This window comes from Artemia sp. Qi Xiang Cuo, chromosome 13 (assembly GCF_049724085.1).
Source record: "Artemia sp. Qi Xiang Cuo chromosome 13, ASM4972408v1, whole genome shotgun sequence".
In the NCBI taxonomy this organism is placed as follows: Eukaryota; Metazoa; Arthropoda; class Branchiopoda; order Anostraca; family Artemiidae; genus Artemia; species Artemia sp. Qi Xiang Cuo.
In genome coordinates, this window is record NC_142806.1 from 48,109,123 (window position 1) to 48,129,221 (window position 20,099).

A 20,099-nucleotide genomic window follows, 5' to 3' on the forward strand; every position below is an offset into this window, starting at 1 on the left:
TTCCACCTCCACATTTCAAACACAATAAAAAAATGCTATAGAAAAACAAATATACTAAAAAGAATTCTTTCCACACCCTGGGGCTGTAAGGAGAAAACCTTACTCCAGTTTTATAAATCACATATAAGACCCCATATTGACTATGGGCTCATCGTCTATGGTGCATGTAAAAAGACCCAGATGCAAAAAATTGAAACAACACAAAATGATATAATACGTCTCATATTTGGTCTTAGGAAACCCACAAGCACCAAGTTTCTGCTTATGGAGAGTGGATTAACAACAATAAGGGAGAGACGTAGCTTTTTCTTGACAAAACATCTTACAAAAATTGAATCAAATAGCCCACACACGTTACATAATTGTTTAAGAAATCCAGCAATTTTTAGAGGCATCTCATATGAGTATTTACATGCCCAGAATAAGTTCCCCATACCATCAAAGTATCTAGCAACCACTTTGCCCTGATCCCCCCCCCCCCATGGAATTGATCATGTCACATAATAAATAATGACTTCTCAAAGTGGAATAAAGATTTAACCCCCATTGCTTTTGTCCAGAAAAAGTTTGCAGAACTTAATACAATTACCTATAAAAATCACTTCCAAATATTTGTTGATGGGTCAGAAATGAATGAGAAGTTTGCAAGTGGTGTTTTCCTTCCTTACCTGAAAATTGCAATGGGCGATAGATTATATAATAATTTATCTATAATGTCTGCTGAGTTAAATGCCATAATCATGGCATTAGAACACCTTAAGGAAAACCAACCTTTGATTGCAAATTCAAATAATATTATCATATATTCTGACTCTCTATCAAGCCTTGAGTTGCTGGCCTCAGCTCCTTAATATAAGTTGGACATTGACACTTATCATTGGCTCAGTATTATAGATAATCTTGCTTCAAGTGGCATAAAAACTTATTTTCAGTACATTCCTAGCCACTCTTGCATAAGTGGTAATCATCAGGTTGATGAAATCGCAAAAAAATGCTATAAATATTGACCAGCCAAGTGGGAAACCAATCCCAATTAGAGATATTTTCCGATGGAGGCTATTAGATATTAATTTTAATAAGATTAATCCTATCCTTTCCCCCTTTCAATAAGTATCTTTCTAAAATTTATCATAGAATTCGTTCTGGAACAAATGGACTAAATTTCCTTGCATTCTCATATAAGTTTTCTAATTCAAGTGGTTCAATTCCACTTTCCCCCCTTTGTAGGAATTGTAATATGAATAATGAAACAATTGACCATTTTCTACTTGAATGTAATACGCTGACGTCTGCACAACATACCTTGTTTTGCAAACTGTTAAAATGCTTCAAACACCACAAAATCTCACTATCAGCCAAGAGCCTAGCCAACTATACCTGCATAGAGAGCACAGAAATCGATATCTATCATCTTATATTTGAACTCCTTGAGTTAAAAGATCTACTGAAAGATATCTGAGAATATCTAATAAATAAGAGACGACCAAGCTAGTAGCTTTGTAGCCCACAGAGTGAAGCAAAAAGAAAAGGGCTAAATAGCCCGCCTGCTGAATAGCCCGCCTGCTGTGAATTAGAAGAAGAAGGGCTCCCACGACGTCAATGAGCCATGTTCATGAACAAGTATTTATATTTGTTTCTCATTCTAACATTACAACAGACAAGTCAACCAATAGTTCTGACAATGTTTGAATGTTGAGATCTTGCTTCTCTATCCTTCAGATGACTGTCATGCTGTCAAACAAAAATTTCAAAGTTCCAGTTCCAAACATTTGTAGCAGGGTATTGGAGCAGGGTTCTCCAAAAGTGTCATCAGATATTTAGAAATCCATTGTTTTCCACTGTAACCAAGTCTTCTTATCAGCTAAAACAAGCCAATCATCCCAATTAAACTTCTTAATTCTATTGATGGGTTTCGGGAAGTGCGGGGACTTGAGTCAACTTTCCCCTGCAGTTTAAGACTTACATGCTAGCCAGTACCAATACGGCGCTTCACGCTCACTCCTGCTGTCTTCTACAGTCTCCAGAACTAATGATGAATAACATTCTTCTTTTTAATGACTTCATTATGCATTAATAAACACTAATCGATTAAACTCTTTTAAAATGTCAATAGATGCCTTATTTTTTTTTTATTCACGTGCCAAGGCAGGTTCGAATTCATGATTGCAATGTAGGTATTAGAAATATTATCCATAACGCATAGGCATTTAAGGGAAATAGATAGAACGTAAAATCGTGAAGAAACGAAGAAAAAGAGGACAAATAACAGCCAGTGAAAAAATTGAAAAATTATGCAAATATTTCGGTCAAGACCTCCGCTGGACCGGCCTCAGTGCAGAATAAAACTGATAAAAATCTAAAAACCAAACCTTAAAATAAAAACAAAAAACTAAAATTAGCCGACCCTTTCTTGGTAACGGTGAAAGAGTTATCCTTTCACCGTTACTAAGAAAGGGTCGTCCAATTTTAGTTTTGTGTTTTTATTTTAAGGTTTAGTTTTTGTATTTTTATTAGTTTTATTCTGCACTGAGGACGGTCAAGCAGAGGTCTTGACCGAAATATTTGCATAATTTTTCAATTTTTTCACTGGCTGTTATTTGTCCTCGTTTTCTTCCTTTCTTTGCGCTTTTACGTTTTATCATGATTAGCCAGTGTGGTCGCAGAAATTACTTAAGGGAAGTAGTCTCCAAACTCAGTGGCTGACAATCGAATATGATATGCTGGATTGTTTCATCAGTTGCAAAGCAGACCCGGCATAAAGGGGAGTGATGTAGCTTCCAACTAAATAACATACTATTGAGAAGAAGGGCACCTGATTTCAGACAGTAATATAGCACTGTGCCTAATCTAGAATGAAAAGGAGATAAAGTCAATTTGCTGTGAGTAACTTTAGGCAAGGCAAAGAATATTCTCATTTACAATACTATAATTTAGGAGAACATCTAGGACCAAGCGAATGACACATATTTCAGCTGACAAAATAGAAGATCCCAAAGGAAGGGGTGAACAAAGTTTAAGGTTCAGTGATGGGATACATACTCCTGCTCCAGATCTCATACCCTGAACAGTCCCATCTAAATATTTTTTCCTGTGACCAGGGTACAACTTCGAAATCTGTTCAGCCAGAATAGTCTGAATCTCATGATTGGGAATTTGGTTTTTATTAATTGGAATAAATCCTCTTTGACAAATAGGTGGACTCATTTCCCATGGTAGAGTTTCCGTAAAGGGGTGCACATAAGGGGAACACTGACTCCAATTTGGGACCTTCAATTCAAACTGATTCCAAGATGAATGGCCGTTGGTGCAATTTGCCTTAAAAGCAAAGGTATGATTATACACAACATACTTATTTCCATACGCTTGAATTCTAGAGAGGTATTTCTTCCTTTTAGTGGTTGCTCTTTCACTTAGAAAAACCAGACCAGACAGTTGTTTTAATTTAGACAGAGGAGTATGCCTCTGCAAACCAAGTGCAATTCGAATAGCTGAATTTTGTAAGGATTCCAGGGTTTTCAATACTGATGATGAACGAATTGAGAAGAAATAGATACCATATTCTAGATTAGATTTAATATTTAATTTATAAAAATCCAGAATAACTTTAGGGTGGCATCCCCATTTACTTCCAGCAAGTCTTTTTAAAACACAAAGTCTCCGAATGATCATGAAATTAAAGAAGTAATATGTGCATGCTATAACATTTTAGAATCTATCCATAGGCCAAGTAGTTTCACTGAGTTGCAATATCGGATTTCACAAGAGAAAATTTGAAAAGGATCGGGAGGGTCTCTTGAGCAATTTGCAAATATAATGGCTTTACTTTTACTAATTGAAATTGGAAAACCAAAGGCTGAAGAAAATCTCTGAACTAATTTTACATCCTGTTGAATAAGATTTTGAAGAATTACAATATCCTTTCTGGTCTTCCAAATAATCAGATCATTTGCGTAAAAGCCAAACAATGAGTGAGATAATTGGAATTCTGAAACATACAAATTGAATAGAAGGGGACTCGACATTATTCCTTGGGGAAGACCTCTAGTAATGAGGTGCGTATCTCCCCTTTGCTCATTAACTTGAACATAAGAACTTCTATCCCTTAAAAAGGACTTCATGAATCTTATGAAAGAGTACAGGATATCCATGTTAATCAAAAGATCAATCAATTTATCATGGACTACATTTCCATAGGCATCTGACCAGTCAAACAGGACCGCCATTGTAGCCTGTTTCTTTGAAATTAAAGTTCAAAGACACATTAAAGAACTACTTTTCAATATACATGCGAAACTCAGATCCTTAAGTCTCTATGCGCCTAGTCTTCTTTGTGATAGGAGTTAAAAAATTCAGCAGGTACCCGAGTGTTGAAGGATCAGTCTAGCTGCAGCTACATAGGATAAAACTTTTTAAATTGACTCTAGTTCAATTACAGTCGGCCTATAGTTTAGGATCCCAATTCACTCAAAGTTTTCCGGAGATTGTACACCATAAAGTATACTCTTATTTCATTAAGATTTTACCTTCTTGACTTAGCAGTGAGTTTTTTCATCATGTTATTTTTATCTTTCTTAGAAGAGGTAAATAAGGTTTAACTTCTTTCCAGCTACAAGAAAGTAGACGAATACATATGAGTAAAAAAGTTAATTGACTTTGTGGACAACTTTATTAGTATTATTTATACTTAAGTAAGGCTTATTGATGTTTAAAAAGGTAAAAAAAGAAATGAGACAAATTCACAATGCTTTTGTGAAACACAATTTAGCTTTTTAATTGTAATAAATTAATCTTATTTTGATTTGGGAAGAAGATATTTTGTACGGAAAAAATTTTACTGAAAATTTAACTGAAAACAATACATAGAATGATCAGTATCTTTCCTTAAAATTGCAGGAAATCAAACAAAGAAAAAAAAATTAAATTTTCTTGTAAAAAAATTATTTTACATTAATACTTAAGAAACATAAATATAGGTTAAGTAAGCTTGTCAATCGGGTTTACATGGCTCCAAGACTTTAACCTTTTTTCTGATTATTTTCAGGCGATCATTCAAAAACAGTTTTATTCGTTCTGTATTCATACTTTGTGGCTTATTGAAGACATTTTTGTCTTAAACAAGTAGCTATTTGAGACCGGTTATATATTTATGTCTCCTATTCATTTGAAAAATTACAAATTCTGAAGTTATTTAGTTCTTAGAAAAAGGTGTGTCTGTTCACCATTTAAAAAATGATGCATATTATATTATGATATCAAAGCAGCAAATATGCGCACGATTAAAAACTTTAAGTAGTTTCAGGTCATAACATACATGTTTTTATATTAGAAAACTGAAAACATCTGCATATAGTTTTCTGTAAAGAGTAAACATCTGCATAAGTTCTGCATATAGTTTTACTTCCCAACAATCATAGGCAGCGCGCTAGCGCTGCCTAAGTAAAGAGCGATGTGGGCACAATGTGTTTGTTTTTCTCCACCCGGGCACTTCGTTTCAAAGGAGTTGTCGTAGAAACTTCGAAAAGGGCTCATGCTCATTCGATTGGAAGTTGGAGTGGCTAGTGCCCTTCTTAATGGTCAAAAATGATTGGAGGGCAATTATCCCCCCCACGCCCATCATTCCCCCAAACACATCCAATCAAAATATTGAGATTGCCATTTTGTTCAGCGTAGTTGATTCCCCTATAGAAAATATCTTTTTGAGCAGGACAATCCCCTACAACCCTCGGGGCAAGGGTTTTAAGTTATGCCCTGGGGGCATATAAGGTTTTTATAGATGGCGTTGTCGTAGAAACTTCAAAAAAGGCTAATTCTATTGGAAATTCAAAGGGCTAGTGCCCTTTTTAATAGTCGAAAGTAATTGGAGGGCAACTTGCCCCCCCCCCCCCACGCCCATCATACCCCAAAACAAATCCAATCAAAATTTTTACATAGCCATTTTGTTCAGCATAGTTGTTTTCCTGATAGAAAATATTTTTTTGAGGAGGACACTCCCCCACAACCCTCGGGGCAAGGGTTTTAAGTTATGGCCTGGGGGCATATAAGGTTTTTATTGAAGGCGTTGTCATAGAAACTTCAAAAAAGCTCGTTTGATTGGAAATTTAAAGGGCTAGTGCCCTTTTTAATAGTTGAAAGTGATTGGACGGTAACTAACCCCCCACTCACGCCCACCTTTTAATAGGCAGAGCGTTAGCGCTGCCTAAGTAAAGAACGATGTGGGCACAATGTATTGTTTTTTTCTGTTTTTGTTTTTCTCCATACCCGGGCACTTCGTATCGAAGGAGTCGTCATAGAAACTTCGAAAAGGGCTCACTCGATTGGAAATTGGAGTGGCTAGCGTACTTTTTAATAGTCAAAAGGGATTGGAGGGCAACTAGCCCCCCCCCCACGCCCATCATTCCCCCAAACACAACCTATCAAAATTTTGAGATAGCCATTTTGTTTAGCGTAGTTAATTTCCAGATAGAAAATATGTTTTTGAGGAGGACACTCCCCCACAACCCTTCTTTATAGAAGGTGTTGTCGTAGAAACTTCAAAACTGGCTCATTCGATTGAAAATTCAAAGGGCTAGTAACCTTTTTAATAGTCGAAAGTGATTGGATGGCAACTAGCCCCCCCCCCACGCCCATCATTCCCCCAAACACATCCAATCAAAATTTTGATATAGCCATTTTGTTCAGCGTAGTTGACTTAAAAATAGAAAATATATTTTTGAGGAGGACACTCCCCCACAACCCCCAGGGAAAGGGTTTTAAGTTATGCCCTGGGGGCATATAAGGTACTAACGACAGGCTTTGTCGTAGAACCTTCAAACCCGACTCATTCGACTGGAAATTCAAAGGGCTAGTTCCATTCTTAATAGTCGAAAGTGATTGAAGGGCAACTATCCCCTCCCCCACGCCCATCATTCTCCCAAACAATTCCAATTAAAATTTTGAGATAGCCATTTTGTTCAGTGTAGTTGATTTCCAAATAGAAAATACTTTTTTGAGGAGGACACTCCCCAACAACCCTCAGGGCAAGGGTTTTAAGTTATATCCTGGGGTATATAAGGTTTTTATAGAAGGTGTTGTCATAGAAACTTCAGAAGGGGCTCATTTGATTGGAAATCTAAAGGGCTAGTGGCCTTTTTGATAGTTGAAAGTGATTGGAGTGCAACTAGCCCCCACCCCCCGCGTCCTTCATTCACCCAATGCATCCAATCAAAATTTAGAGATTGCCATTTTGTTCAGCGTGGTTGATTTCCAGATAGAAAATATGGTTTTGAGGAGGACACTCCCCCACAACCCTCAGGGCAAGGGTTTTAAGTTATGCCGAGGGGGCATATAATGTTTTTATAGAAGGCGTTGTCGTAGAAACTTCAAAAAAAGCTCATTCGAATAGAAATTCAACGGGCTAGTGCGCTTTTTAATAGTCGAAAGTGATTGGAGGGCAACTAGTCCCCCCCACGTCCATCATTCCCCCAAACACATCCCATAAAAATTTGCAGATAGCCATTTTGTTCAGCGTAGTTGATTTACAGATAGAAAATATTTTTTTCAGGAGGATGCTCCGCCACAGCCCTCAGGGCAAGGGTTTTAAGTTATGCCCTGGGGGCATATAAGGTTTTTATAGAAGGCATTGTCGTAGAAACTTCAGAAAAGGGCTCATTTGATTTGAAATTCAGCCTCCTTTTTGCCCATTATGTTTAAAAACTAAATGTTGCCTTAAGATTAAATCGAAATGCACTGTGATAATGCTAATTCCCAATAAGGCATCTCAGCAGTATCCCAAGAACGACTGAAGGTATTATGTTCAAACTTTCGAGGCTACTTCTGCTCTTAAAATTTAACCAAATCAAAGTAGTGTAAGTGTATCAAAGCTATCAAAGAAAGTAAACAGATTTTTTTGCGAATGGTATCAAGTTTTCCATTTCAGGTCAACTAGAGGAGGTATGAAACTAAGTAAAACAGTGCTCTTTGTGTCCAGATTTTTAAAATAGTGTATGTTGTTTAAAAATTGCTGAAAATTTTTCTCCAGCACACAAATAGCAGGCTAAACTATAAAGTCTTAAAACAAACAAAAAGATTTAAAGTGTTATTTTCTTTTTACCTGAAAAGACTATGTCAATATAAAACGAACAGAAATTAATTAAAAAAAACTTTTTCCACAAAGTAAATTTTTCAAAGAAAAGTAAAGAACTCTATTAAACAAAAATGAGCAAAAATCAAATCAAATAATCTACCAAGCTCGAAACTACCACAAATCAGCATCGATAAATAAATGAAACCCAAAACGAACAGAAATTGAAATAAATAACCGAGTCAAAAACAAAACGAACAGAAATTAACATAAGTTGGGCGCAAAACCCCTATGCCTTCCCAAGGTCAGAACAAAATTTGCACTTTACTGAAAAAAATATAAATGTTTTTACTTTTATAACTTTAATAAATGAAATAATTTTAACATTTTGATTACTAAATATTAGTATATGTATATTAAACTGACAATGCAAATTCATTTGTATTTTTTTCAGTAAAGTGCAAATTTTGTTCTGGCCTTGGGAAGGTATAGGGGCTTTGCGCCCAACTTATGTTAATTTCTGCTCGTTTTGAGTTTGACTCGGTTATTTATTTTAATTTCTGTTCGTTTTGGGTTTCATTTATTCATCGATGCTGATTTGTGGTAGTTTCGAACTTGATAGATTATTATATTTTATTTTTACTCATTTTTTGTTTAATGAAGTTCTTTACTTTTCTTTGAAAAACTTATTTTGTGGAAAAAGTTTTTTTAATTGATTCCAATATACGTCGGTACATATTTATAATACTATAATAGTGCATAATAGTACACGTTAATAAGTGACAAGTGGTCTCAAAAATACATTCAAATGCACTTTCTAAGGAATCATTGAGAACAAAATTCCGGAAATGTCCCTTAGAAAAAAATTTATTGCTTAGAGTTTTTGGTGCACAGAGGACTAAAATCAATAAGTGATCCACAAAACAAGTTTTTCAAAGAAAAGTTAAGAGCTACATTGAGCCAAGAATTAACAGAAATAAAGTCAAATAATCTTTCAAGCGTAAAGCTACCACAATTCCCTATCAATAAATAAATGAAAATCACAACGAACAGAAATTACAATAAATAGACGAGTAAAAGTCAAAACGAGCAAAAATTTACGCGAGTAGGGTTGATAACCCCCATGCCTTCTCAAGATAAGAACATAATTTGCACTTTACTGAAAAAAAGAGAACAAATGACCGTGGATTGTCAGTTTAATTGATATGCATTGATATTTATTCCTTAAAGTTTTGATAATTTTTTATTTATGAAAGTAAAACTAATGAAATCATTTAAAATGTATATTGTTTTCAGCAAAACGCAAATATTTTCATATTTTCTATGTCAATATTGGGTTTAGTATTGACATAGTCTTCTTCATTGAAAAATACTATTTTACATTTTTTCTGTTTTTTCTATAAGAATCTATAGTATGGGTTGATATTTATGTGTTGGAGAAATTTTTTACCAATTCTTAATCCTGGCTCAAACAGTAGTTTTTATTTTAATTTTATAGCCACTAAAGTTGACCAGAAAAATAAAACTAAATATCATTCCCACAAGATTCTACCTATGCTCTTTGAAAAACCTGGATACACTTACACTCTTTTTATTTATTGAAATTGTAAGAGCAGAAGTCGTAATAGTAGTATCCCCAAAAGTTTCAACTTAATAGCTTGATTTGCATATTCAATTTAAGTTTCACTCGTTTTAAGATTTATTCATTCATTTACATTGATATCTATCGTATGTTTGTTTGCATTGATTGTTTGTTTAATTTCTGTTCGTTTAAATTTTCATTTATACTTCAATAGCAAAATATTTTTTTGTTTTAAGCTTGATTTTCATATTCAATCTAACCATTACTCGCTTTAAGATCTATTTATTCATTTATATTATTACTTGTTGTATATTTTTTGCTATGATAGTTAATTTAATTTCTATTGGTTCGGGTTTCATTTATTCTTTAATAGTAATTATTGGTCGTTTTGAGTTTGAATTGTAACAGGTATTTGTATCTGCTGAGCTCAAGCTTAAAATGGCCTTTACTTTTCTTTGAAAAAAAAATTTCGGAAATTTTTTTTAATTAATTTTTGCTCATTTTGATTGCAAAAAGTTTCAAGTTTTAAAAAAATTCCTTATTTCAAAATCAAACTTAAAAAAAATCAAATGTTCATCAAAGTAGCAAAACTGGTATCAAAGTAACAATATCAAAGTGAAAAAATGGGTATATATAAACCTCGGAGTTATTATTATCTGATGTTTGAACTATTTTTAACAAAATGGCTATCTCAAAATGTTTATCAGATAGTTTTGGGAAAAAAGAGCTGGGAGGGGGGCGGGACTAATTGCCCTTTGATCACTTTTGACTCTTTAAAACTGAACTAGAACTTTCTATTTTCAATCAAATGAGATAGTCAAATGAGATAGCCTTTTTATTTTCATTCTCTGAAGTTTATACAAGTATCCCTTCTTTAAGAGCCATATACACCCCCCGAATAAAACTTATAACGCCTGTCCCTGGGCCCGGGGGGGGGGGGGAAGTTGTCGACCCCGGAGTTCTAATATCTGATATTTGAACCTTTTTTAACAAAATATTCACCTCAAATTTTTATGGGATGGGTTCATCCATCCGATAAACCCAAAGGCGTGGAGGGTGGGAGGGTCTAGTTGCCCTCCAATCTTTTTTTACTCTGAGAAAATGAATTTAAACTTTAATATCCATTCAATTGAACCCTCTCTAAAGTATATACTAGAATCCCTTTCATAAGAACCATATACGCCCCCAGGACAACACTTACAACACCTACCCTCTGGACCCTGAGAGGTTGTGTTAACATCGGAGTTTTTGTTATCGAATTTTTTAACAATTTTCAAAAAACTTGCTATCGCAAAATTTGTAGCGGATGGGTTTGGAGAAAAAGGGCATGGGGGGTCCCTTAAATCTCTTGACTCTTAAAAAGTGAACTAGAACTTTCAATTTCCAATCCATTGAGCCCTCTACGAATTTTATACAAGCATCACTTTCATAAGGACCATACATGCCCTTAGGGCATAGCTTAGAACGCCTTCCCTGGGCCTTGGGGGGTTGTATTGACACTAGAATTCTTCTTATCTGACCTTTAAACTATTTTTAACAAAATTTCTATCGCAAAACTTTCATCAGATGGGTTTGGAAAAACAAGGTGTGGGGAGGGGGGCTACTTGGCCTCGGATCTTTTTTGACTATTAAAAAATGAGCTCAAACTTTCAACTTTCAATGAAATGAGCCGTCTCTGAAGTCTATACGAGTATCCCGTTCATAAGAACCATATATACCCCAGGGTATAACTTACAACACCTGCCCCCTGGGCCCTGGGGGGCTGTGTTGACACCTGAGTTTTTTAACTGACTTTTGAACAATTTTTAACTAAATGGCTATTTCAAAATGTTCATCAGATACAATATGGAAAAAAGGGCGTGGGGAGGGGGGATATAATGCTTCCATAAAAATGGAAGCATTATCACAGTGCATTTTGATTTAATCTTGAGGCAACATTTAATTTTTAAACATAATGGACAAATAGGAGGGTGGGAGTGGAAGGGGGATTAGTAGCCCTCCCAATGGCTTTCGACTATTAAAAAGGGCCTCAACCCTTTCTGTATTCGATCGAATGAGACCCGTTTGAAGGTCCCGCGACAGCTCCTTCGATACGGAGGGTCTTGGTCTAAGCAACAACAAAAACACAAAATGTTACTAATCCATGTCGACTATTAAAAAGGGCAATAGACTCTTGAATTTCAAATCGAATGAGCCCTTTTCTGAAGTTTCAACGACAATGTCTTCTATAAAAGCCTTACATGCCCCCAGGGCATAACTTAAAACCCTTGCCCTGAGGGCTGTGGTGGAGTATTCTCCTCAAAAAAATATTTTCTAACTGTAAATCAACTACGCTGAACAAAATGGCTATCTCAAAATTTTTATGGGATGTGTTTGGGGGACTGATTGACGTGGGGGAGGGGCTAGTTGCCCTCCAATCATTTTCGACTATTAAAAAGGGCACTCGTCCGTTGAATTTCCATTCGAATGAGCTTTTTTTGAAGCTTCTACGACAACGCCTTCTATAAAAACATTATATGCCCCCTGGGCATAACTTGAAACCCTTGCAATGAGGGTTGTGGGGGAGTGTCCTCCTCAAAAACATAGTTTCTATCTGGAAATCAACCACGCTGAACAAAATGGCTATCTCAAAATTTTGATTGGATGTGTTTGGGTGAATGAAGGACGTGGGGGTGGGGGCTAGTTGCCCTCCAATCACTTTCAACTATTAAAAAGGGCACTAGCCCTTTGGATTTCCAATCAAATGAGCCCCTTTTGAAGTTTCTATGACAACACCTTCTATAAAAACCTTATATACCCCAGGATATAACTTAAAACCCTTGCCCTGAGGGTTGTTGGGGAGTGCCCTCCTCAAAAACGTATTTTCTATCTGGAAATCAACTACGGTGAACAAAATGGCTATCTCAAAATTTTAATTGGATGTGTTTGGGAGAATGATGGGTGTGGGGGAGGGGCTACTTCCCAATCAGTTTCGACTATTAAGAATGGAACTAGCCCTTTGAATTTCCAATCGAATGAGCCTGTTTTGAAGTTTCTACGACAACGCCTTCTATAAAAATCTTATATGCCCCCGGGGCATAACTTAAAACCCTTGCCCTGAGGTTTGTGGGGGAGTGTCCTCCTCAAAAACATATTTTCTATCTGGAAATCAACTACGCTGAACAAAATGGCTATATCAAAATTTTGATTGGATGTATTTGGGGGAATGATGGGCGTGGGAGGGGGTCTAGTTGCCCTCCAATCTTTTTTTACTCTGAGAAAATGAACTTGAACTTTAATATCCATTCAGATGAACCCTCTTTAAAGTTTATGCTAGAATCCCTTTCATGAGAACCAAATACGCCCCCAGGACAACACTTACAACACCTACCCCTCGGACCCTGAGAGGTTGTGTTAACATCGGAGTTTTTGTTATCTAATTTTTGAACAATTTTCAAAATACTTGCTATTGCAAAATTTTTAGCGGATGGGTTTGGGGAAAAAGGGCGTGGGGGGTCCCTTAAACCTCTTGACTCTTAAAAAGTGAACTAGAGCTTTCAACTTCCAATCAAATGAGCCCTCTATGAAGTTTATACGAGCATCCCTTTCATAAGAACCATACATGCCTTTAGGGCATAACTTAGAACGCCTTCCCCCGGGCACTGGGGGGTTGTATTGACACTAGAATTCTTCTTATCTGACCTTTAAACTATTTTTAACAAAATTTCTATCACAAAATTTTCATCACATGGGTTTGGAAAAACAAGGTGTGGGGAAGGAGGCTAGTTGGCCTTGGATCTTTTTTGACGATTAAAAAATGAGCTCAAACTTTCAATTCTCAATGAAATGAGCCCCCTCTGAAGTCTATACGAGCATCCCGTTCATAAGAACCATATATACTCCAGGGCATAAATTACAACGCCTGCCCCCTGGGCCCTGGGGGGCTGTGTTGACACCTGAGTTTTTTTAACTGACTTATGAACAATTTTTAACTAACTGGCTATTTCAAAATGTTCATCAGATACAATATGGAAAAAAGGGCGTGGGGAGGGGGGATATAATGCTTCCATAAAAATGGAAGCATTATCACAGTGCATTTTGATTTAATCTTGAGGCAACATTTAATTTTTAAACATAATGGACAAATAGGAGGGTGGGAGTGGAAGGGGGATTAGTAGCCCTCCCAATCACTTTCGACTATTAAAAAGGGCATCAGCCCTTTCTATTTTCAATCGAATGAGCCCCTTTTGAAATTCCCGCTACAACTCCTTCGATACGGAGTGCCATGGTCAAACAACAACAAAAAAAATATTACTAATCACTTTCGACTATTAAAAAGGGCACTAGCCCTTTGAATTTCAAATCAAATGAGCCCTTTTCTGAAGTTTCTACGACAATGTCTTCTATAAAAACCTTATATGCCCCCAGGGCATAAATTAAAACCCTTGCCCCGAGGGCTGTGGTGGAGTATTCTCCTCAAAAAAATATTTTCTAACTGTAAATCAACTACGCTGAACAAAATGGCTATCTCAAAATTTGTATGGGATGTGTTTGGGGGACTGATTGACGTGGGGGAGGGGCTAGTTGCCCTCCAATCACTTTCGACTATTAAAAAGGGCACTCGCCTGTTGAATTTCCATTCGAATGAGCTTTTTTTGAAGCTTCTACGACAACGCCTCCTATAAAAACATTATATGCCCCCTGGGCATAACTTGAAACCCTTGCAATGAGGGTTGTGGGGGAGTACTACTACTACTAACAACTCATCGCAGCACCAAGCCGCCTGAGGCCAACACAGCTACGCACGCTCCTCCTCCACCCCAATCTATTCAAAGCCTCCCTTTTTACACCCGCCCACGAAGTTCCCATTTCCTTTAAATCTTTCTTTATGACGTCCTCCCAACCCAGACGGGGACGACCTGCTTTCCGTTTAGCCCTAGATGGTTGGCCGAAAAGAACAATCTTTGGCAATCTGTCATCCTTCATCCGAACAACATGCCCTAACCACCTCAACCTTTCTTTCATTATAGACCTAGAGAGCGGTATTTAACCACATTTTTCGTATAGCCTATTGTTTGAAATAAGGTCAGTCAGACGGGTACCCAGAACAATCCTTAAGCAATTTCTCTGGAAAACATCTAGCAAATCTTCATCCGCTTTTCGGAGCGTCCATGCTTCAGAGCCATATTTGACCACTGTCATCACTGTAGCTTCTAAGATTCTAATCTTGGTTTGTAGACTTATCTTCCTATTCTTCCAGACTTTTTTTAACTGTGAAAAAACACCCTGAGCCTTGGCTATTCTATTTTTAACATCTTCACTGCTCCCACCATCTTTACTAATAATACTACCAAGGTAAGTGAAACTGCCCACCTGATCAATCTTTTCATTACCCAACGTCACGTTTTCATCTTCACTTATTCCTAGCCTTAGTGACTTGGTCTTCCTAACATTAATTTTCAAACCAATACTAGCACCCTGAACTCGCAAAACTTCTAAAACTTCATTCATTTTGCTCACACTTTCATCTAGGATGCTTAAATCATCATCATAATCTAAGTCCAGGAGACTTTTTCCTCCCCATTTGAAACCGTGGTCTCCCATTGCCTTTCCTGTGCTACTTAAAACAAAGTCCATCAAAATAATCCATATAAAGGGGGATAGAACACAATCCTGCTTAACTCCTGATTTAATACAAAACCAGCTGCTAACCTCATTTCCTACCTTAACCGCAGCGGTGTTATTCTCGTACATAGCACTAATCACTTTAATGTATTTGTCTGGTATACCATACAAGGATAAAACCTTTACCAAAGCTCCTCTATCAACAGAATCGAACGCTTGCTCATAATCTATAAAACTGAGGACCAAAGGTGTTTGAAAACTTAGGCACTTCTCAATTATTAACCTAAGAGTGAAAATTTGGTCAACACATCCTCTACCTTTTCTAAAACCGCACTGCTCTTCTCTTAAAACTTTGTCTAAGTCATCTCTCAGTCTAAAAAGTATCATATTACTAAGTAATTTGCTACCTACAGAGACCAGACTAATGCCTCGATAATTACCACACTCACTTTTATCCCCTTTCTTATAAAGTGGCTTAATTAAGGTTTTCCTAAAATCGTTAGGTACTTCCCCCTTTTCAAAAATCATATTCATAATCTACAATAACTTATTTCTAACCTCAGAGCCACCATATTTAAGAAACTCATTTACAACCCTATCAGCACCTGGAGCCTTATTATTCTTTAATCCTTTTAGTACTGTTTCTAATTCCTGCTCACAAAACTAATCTTCCTTCATATCCAAGGTATCACAAAATTTTTCATTTTCTCTATATTTTTTCCTGCAACTCTATCTCGGTTAAGCAAGTTCTCAAAATAATCGGCCCATCTCGCTTTAGCTTTTGTCTTATCGCTAATTGCCACCCCATTCCTATCTTTAACTGGGACAAGTCCGGATTGACTACTACCTCTCAATTTGTTAACGTGCCAGTACAATAATTTACTATTATGCCGTCTAGCTGCATCTTCTAAATCCTCGGCAATTTTATCCATGGCCTCCACTTCACACCTCCTTAGTTCATATTTCAATGCTTTCTCCACTTTCTTTACATTTCTTTTGTTTTCATGTGATCTATCACTCAGATAATTCTTGTACAAGTCCTTTCTCCCTTCTATTAAACTTAAAGCTTTTTCACTAATATTCTTAGCTGCAGTTCTAGCTTTCTTCCCTAAGACCCCTTCAGCAACTTCAGAAATTATTTTTCTAAAATTATTCCAACTATCTTCCACACTATCAAACTTTAAACTCTTAAGTTTAGTATTCAACTGTTCCTGGAAAGTTTCTCTCAAATTCTCATCCTGGAGTCTACTAACATCATAACTTCCGGGGAGGTAATTACCCTTCCGATATTTCAGCTTTAAATTAACCCTTGACACTACTAGATGATGATCTTTACTTTTAACATCAATAACAGCACTCCTATATACCCTAGGATCTTGCATTGATCCTGCCAGTCTTCGATTTACTATAACATAATCAATAAGGTTTGCTGTCTTACCATCACGTGAATACCATGTTAGCTTATGAGCCATTTTATGACCAAACACCGTATTGGTTATAACTAGATTGTTATACCTACAAAATTGCAAAAGTCTGTATCCATTACTGTTTTCTTTTCCTACACCAAATTTACCTAAGCTGGGATACCATCTATCCTTATTTCTACCAACCTGGGCGTTAAAATCTCCCAGCAATAACATCATGATTCTACCTGGGACCTTGTCTATTTGCTCCTGTAACTGTAAGTAGAATTCATCTGAGTCACTAGTATCTCCATCAGTCGGTTCTACAGGGGCGTATACTACTATAACTGATACCTTGAACTTTCTATTCATAAAATTATCAATTAGTATTATATTATTAATACCTTCCCATCCTAAACAAGACTTAGCAGATTACTTATTCATCATGAGCCCTACTCCCTGTCTATGTAACCAATCCTTCCTGCCTGAGTAAACAAATTCTATATCACCTAATTTCATGCTTCCTACCCCTGGGATAGGAGTTTCTGAAACTCCTATTAGATCCAGTTTGAATCTTCTGAATTCGTCAGTCAAAAAGTCGATTCGATAGTCATTTTTAATGTCGTAACATTCCAAGTTCCAATTTTCATGTTCTTTAAATCATTGAAATTTTTTTCGCCTCAGGAAAAGCAAAGATCTCGGATACCAGTGCAGGATGGGGATCACATATCTTCTCAAGCCTACAGCGAAGTGCTTAAGCTGGCTTAGAACCGGACAACAAGAAGTCCCTGGGACCTCCATGAATGCAGGCTTTGTGCAATCCTGGGCCCATCTTGGTCACAACATGGTTTTCAGCGCTTGGCGATGCTCTTCTATCAACAAGAGTCGAAATCCTCAAAAACATATTTTCTATCTGGAAATCTACTACGCTGAACAAAATGGCTATATCAAAATTTTGATTGGATGTATTTGGGGGAATGATGGGCGTGGGAGGGGGTCTAGTTGCCCTCCAATCTTTTTTTACTCTGAGAAAATGAACTTGAACTTTAATATCCATTCAGATGAACCCTCTTTAAAGTTTATACCAGAATCTCTTTCATGAGAACCAAATACGCCCCCAGGACAACACTTACATCACCTACCCCTCGGACCCTGAGAGGTTGTGTTAACATCGGAGTTTTTGTTATCTAATTTTTGAACAATTTTCAAAATACTTGCTACTGCAAAATTTTTAGCTGATGGGTTTGGGGAAAAAGAGCGCGGGGGGGTCCCTTAAACCTCTTGACTCTTAAAAAGTGAACTAGAGCTTTCAATTTCCAATCAAATGAGCCCTCTATGAAGTTTATACGAGCATCCCTTTCATGAGAACCATACATGCCTTTAGGGCATATCTTAGAATGCCTTCCCCCGGGCACTGGGGGGTTGTATTGACACTAGAATTCTTCTTATCTGACCTTTAAACTATTTTTAACAAAATTTCTATCACAAAATTTTCATCAGATGGGTTTGGAAAAACAAGGTGTGGGGAAGGAGGCTAGTTGGCCTTGGATCTTTTTTGACGATTAAAAAATGAGCTCAAACTTTCAATTCTCAATGAAATGAGCCCCCTCTGAAGTCTATACGAGCATTCCGTTCATAAGAACCATATATACTCCAGGGCATAAATTACAACGCCTGCTCCCCGGGCCCTGGGGGGCTCTGTTGACACCTAAGTTTTTTTAACTGACTTTTGAACAATTTTTAACTAAATGGCATTCTCAAAATTTTCATCAGATACAATATGGGAAAAAGGGGCGTGGGGAGGGGGGCTAGTTGCCCTCCAATATCTTTTGACTCTCAAACACTGAACTAGAACTATAAATTTCCAATCAAATGAGCCCTCTCTGAAGTTTTTACGAGCATCCCTTCCATAAGAACCATATATTCCCTCAGGGCATAACTAACAATTCCTGCCCTTAGGCCCTAGAGGGCTCTGTCCACCCGGGAGTTTCTGTTATATGGCCTTTGAACTATTTTTAAAAAATGGCTATCTCAAAGTTCTTATCGGATGGGTTTAGGAAAAAAGATCGGGGAGGGGGGGTAGGTACCCTCCAATCTTTTTTAACTCTTAAAAAGTGAATTAGAACTCTCAGTTTCCAATCAAATGATCCCTCTCTGAAGCTTATACGAGCATTCCTTCCATAAGAACCATACAGGCCCCCAGGGCACAACTTATAACCCTTACCCTGAAGACTGTGTGAGAACTGTCCTACTCAAAGATATAATTTCCAGAAGTTTAAACAACGTTGAACAAAATGGTTATCTCAAAATTGTGATTGGATATGCTTGGAGAAATGATGGGCAAGGAAGGGCTGTTAGTTGCCTTCCAATCACTTTCGACTATTAAAAAGGGCCATTTAAATTTCCAATCGAATGAGCCTTTTTGGAAGTTCTTACAACAATGTTTTCTATAAAAACCTTATATCCCGCCAGGGCATAACTTACAACCCTTGCCCTAAAGGCTGTTGGGGGGGAGGGTCATCCTCTAAGACTTAATTTCCGAAACTTTTGGGGAAAAGGATGTGTTTGGCGAAAAGGCGGGCGTGAGAGGGGGGTTAGTTGCCCTCCAGTCACTTTTGACAATTAAAATTGGCACTAGCCCTTTGAATTTCCAATGGAATTAGTCCTTTTTAAGTTTTTACAACAAAGATTTCTATGAAAACCTTGTATGCCCCCGGGGCATAACTTAAAATACGTTTCCTTGGGGCTGTGGAGAGTGTGCCCCTCAAAAACATAATTTCTATCTAGAAATCAACTACGTAGGACAAAAAGACTATCTCAAAATTTTGATTGGATGTGTTTGGGGAAATGGTGGGCGTGGAAGGGGTGTTAGTTGCCTTCCAGTCACTTTTGACCCTTATAAAGAGCACTAGAATTCTCGATTTTTCATTGAACGTGCCCCCTTTGAAGTTTATACGACGACTCCTTCCATATGAATTGCCTCAGGGAAAAAAGTAAATAAATAATACATTAATAAATAATAAAACATTGCAGCCGTATGGCCTTTACTATAGGCAATGCTATAGCGTTGCCTCTGAAAGCCATATTTAGTTTTAAAGCATAATGGGCCAATTTTATAATTTTGGGGGGTTGACATATCATTCCCAAAAGATTCTATCTATGCTCTTTGACAACATGGATATATTTATGCTCTTTTTATTTTTTTAAACTATGAGAGCAGAAGTTGTAATAGTAGTAGTCCCAAAAGTTCCACCTTAATACCCCCAGTTATTCTCAATATATTGCTGAGGTTTCTGATTGGCAACCAAAAACACAATGCCTTTTGATTTAGCTTAAAGCAACATTTAGTTTTAAATCATAATGGGCCAATTATTTCTAAAGACATAGTTGCTGGACTGTTCGACTATGCTGAGCAAAACAGCTGTTTCAAAATTTCGATTGGATGTATTTG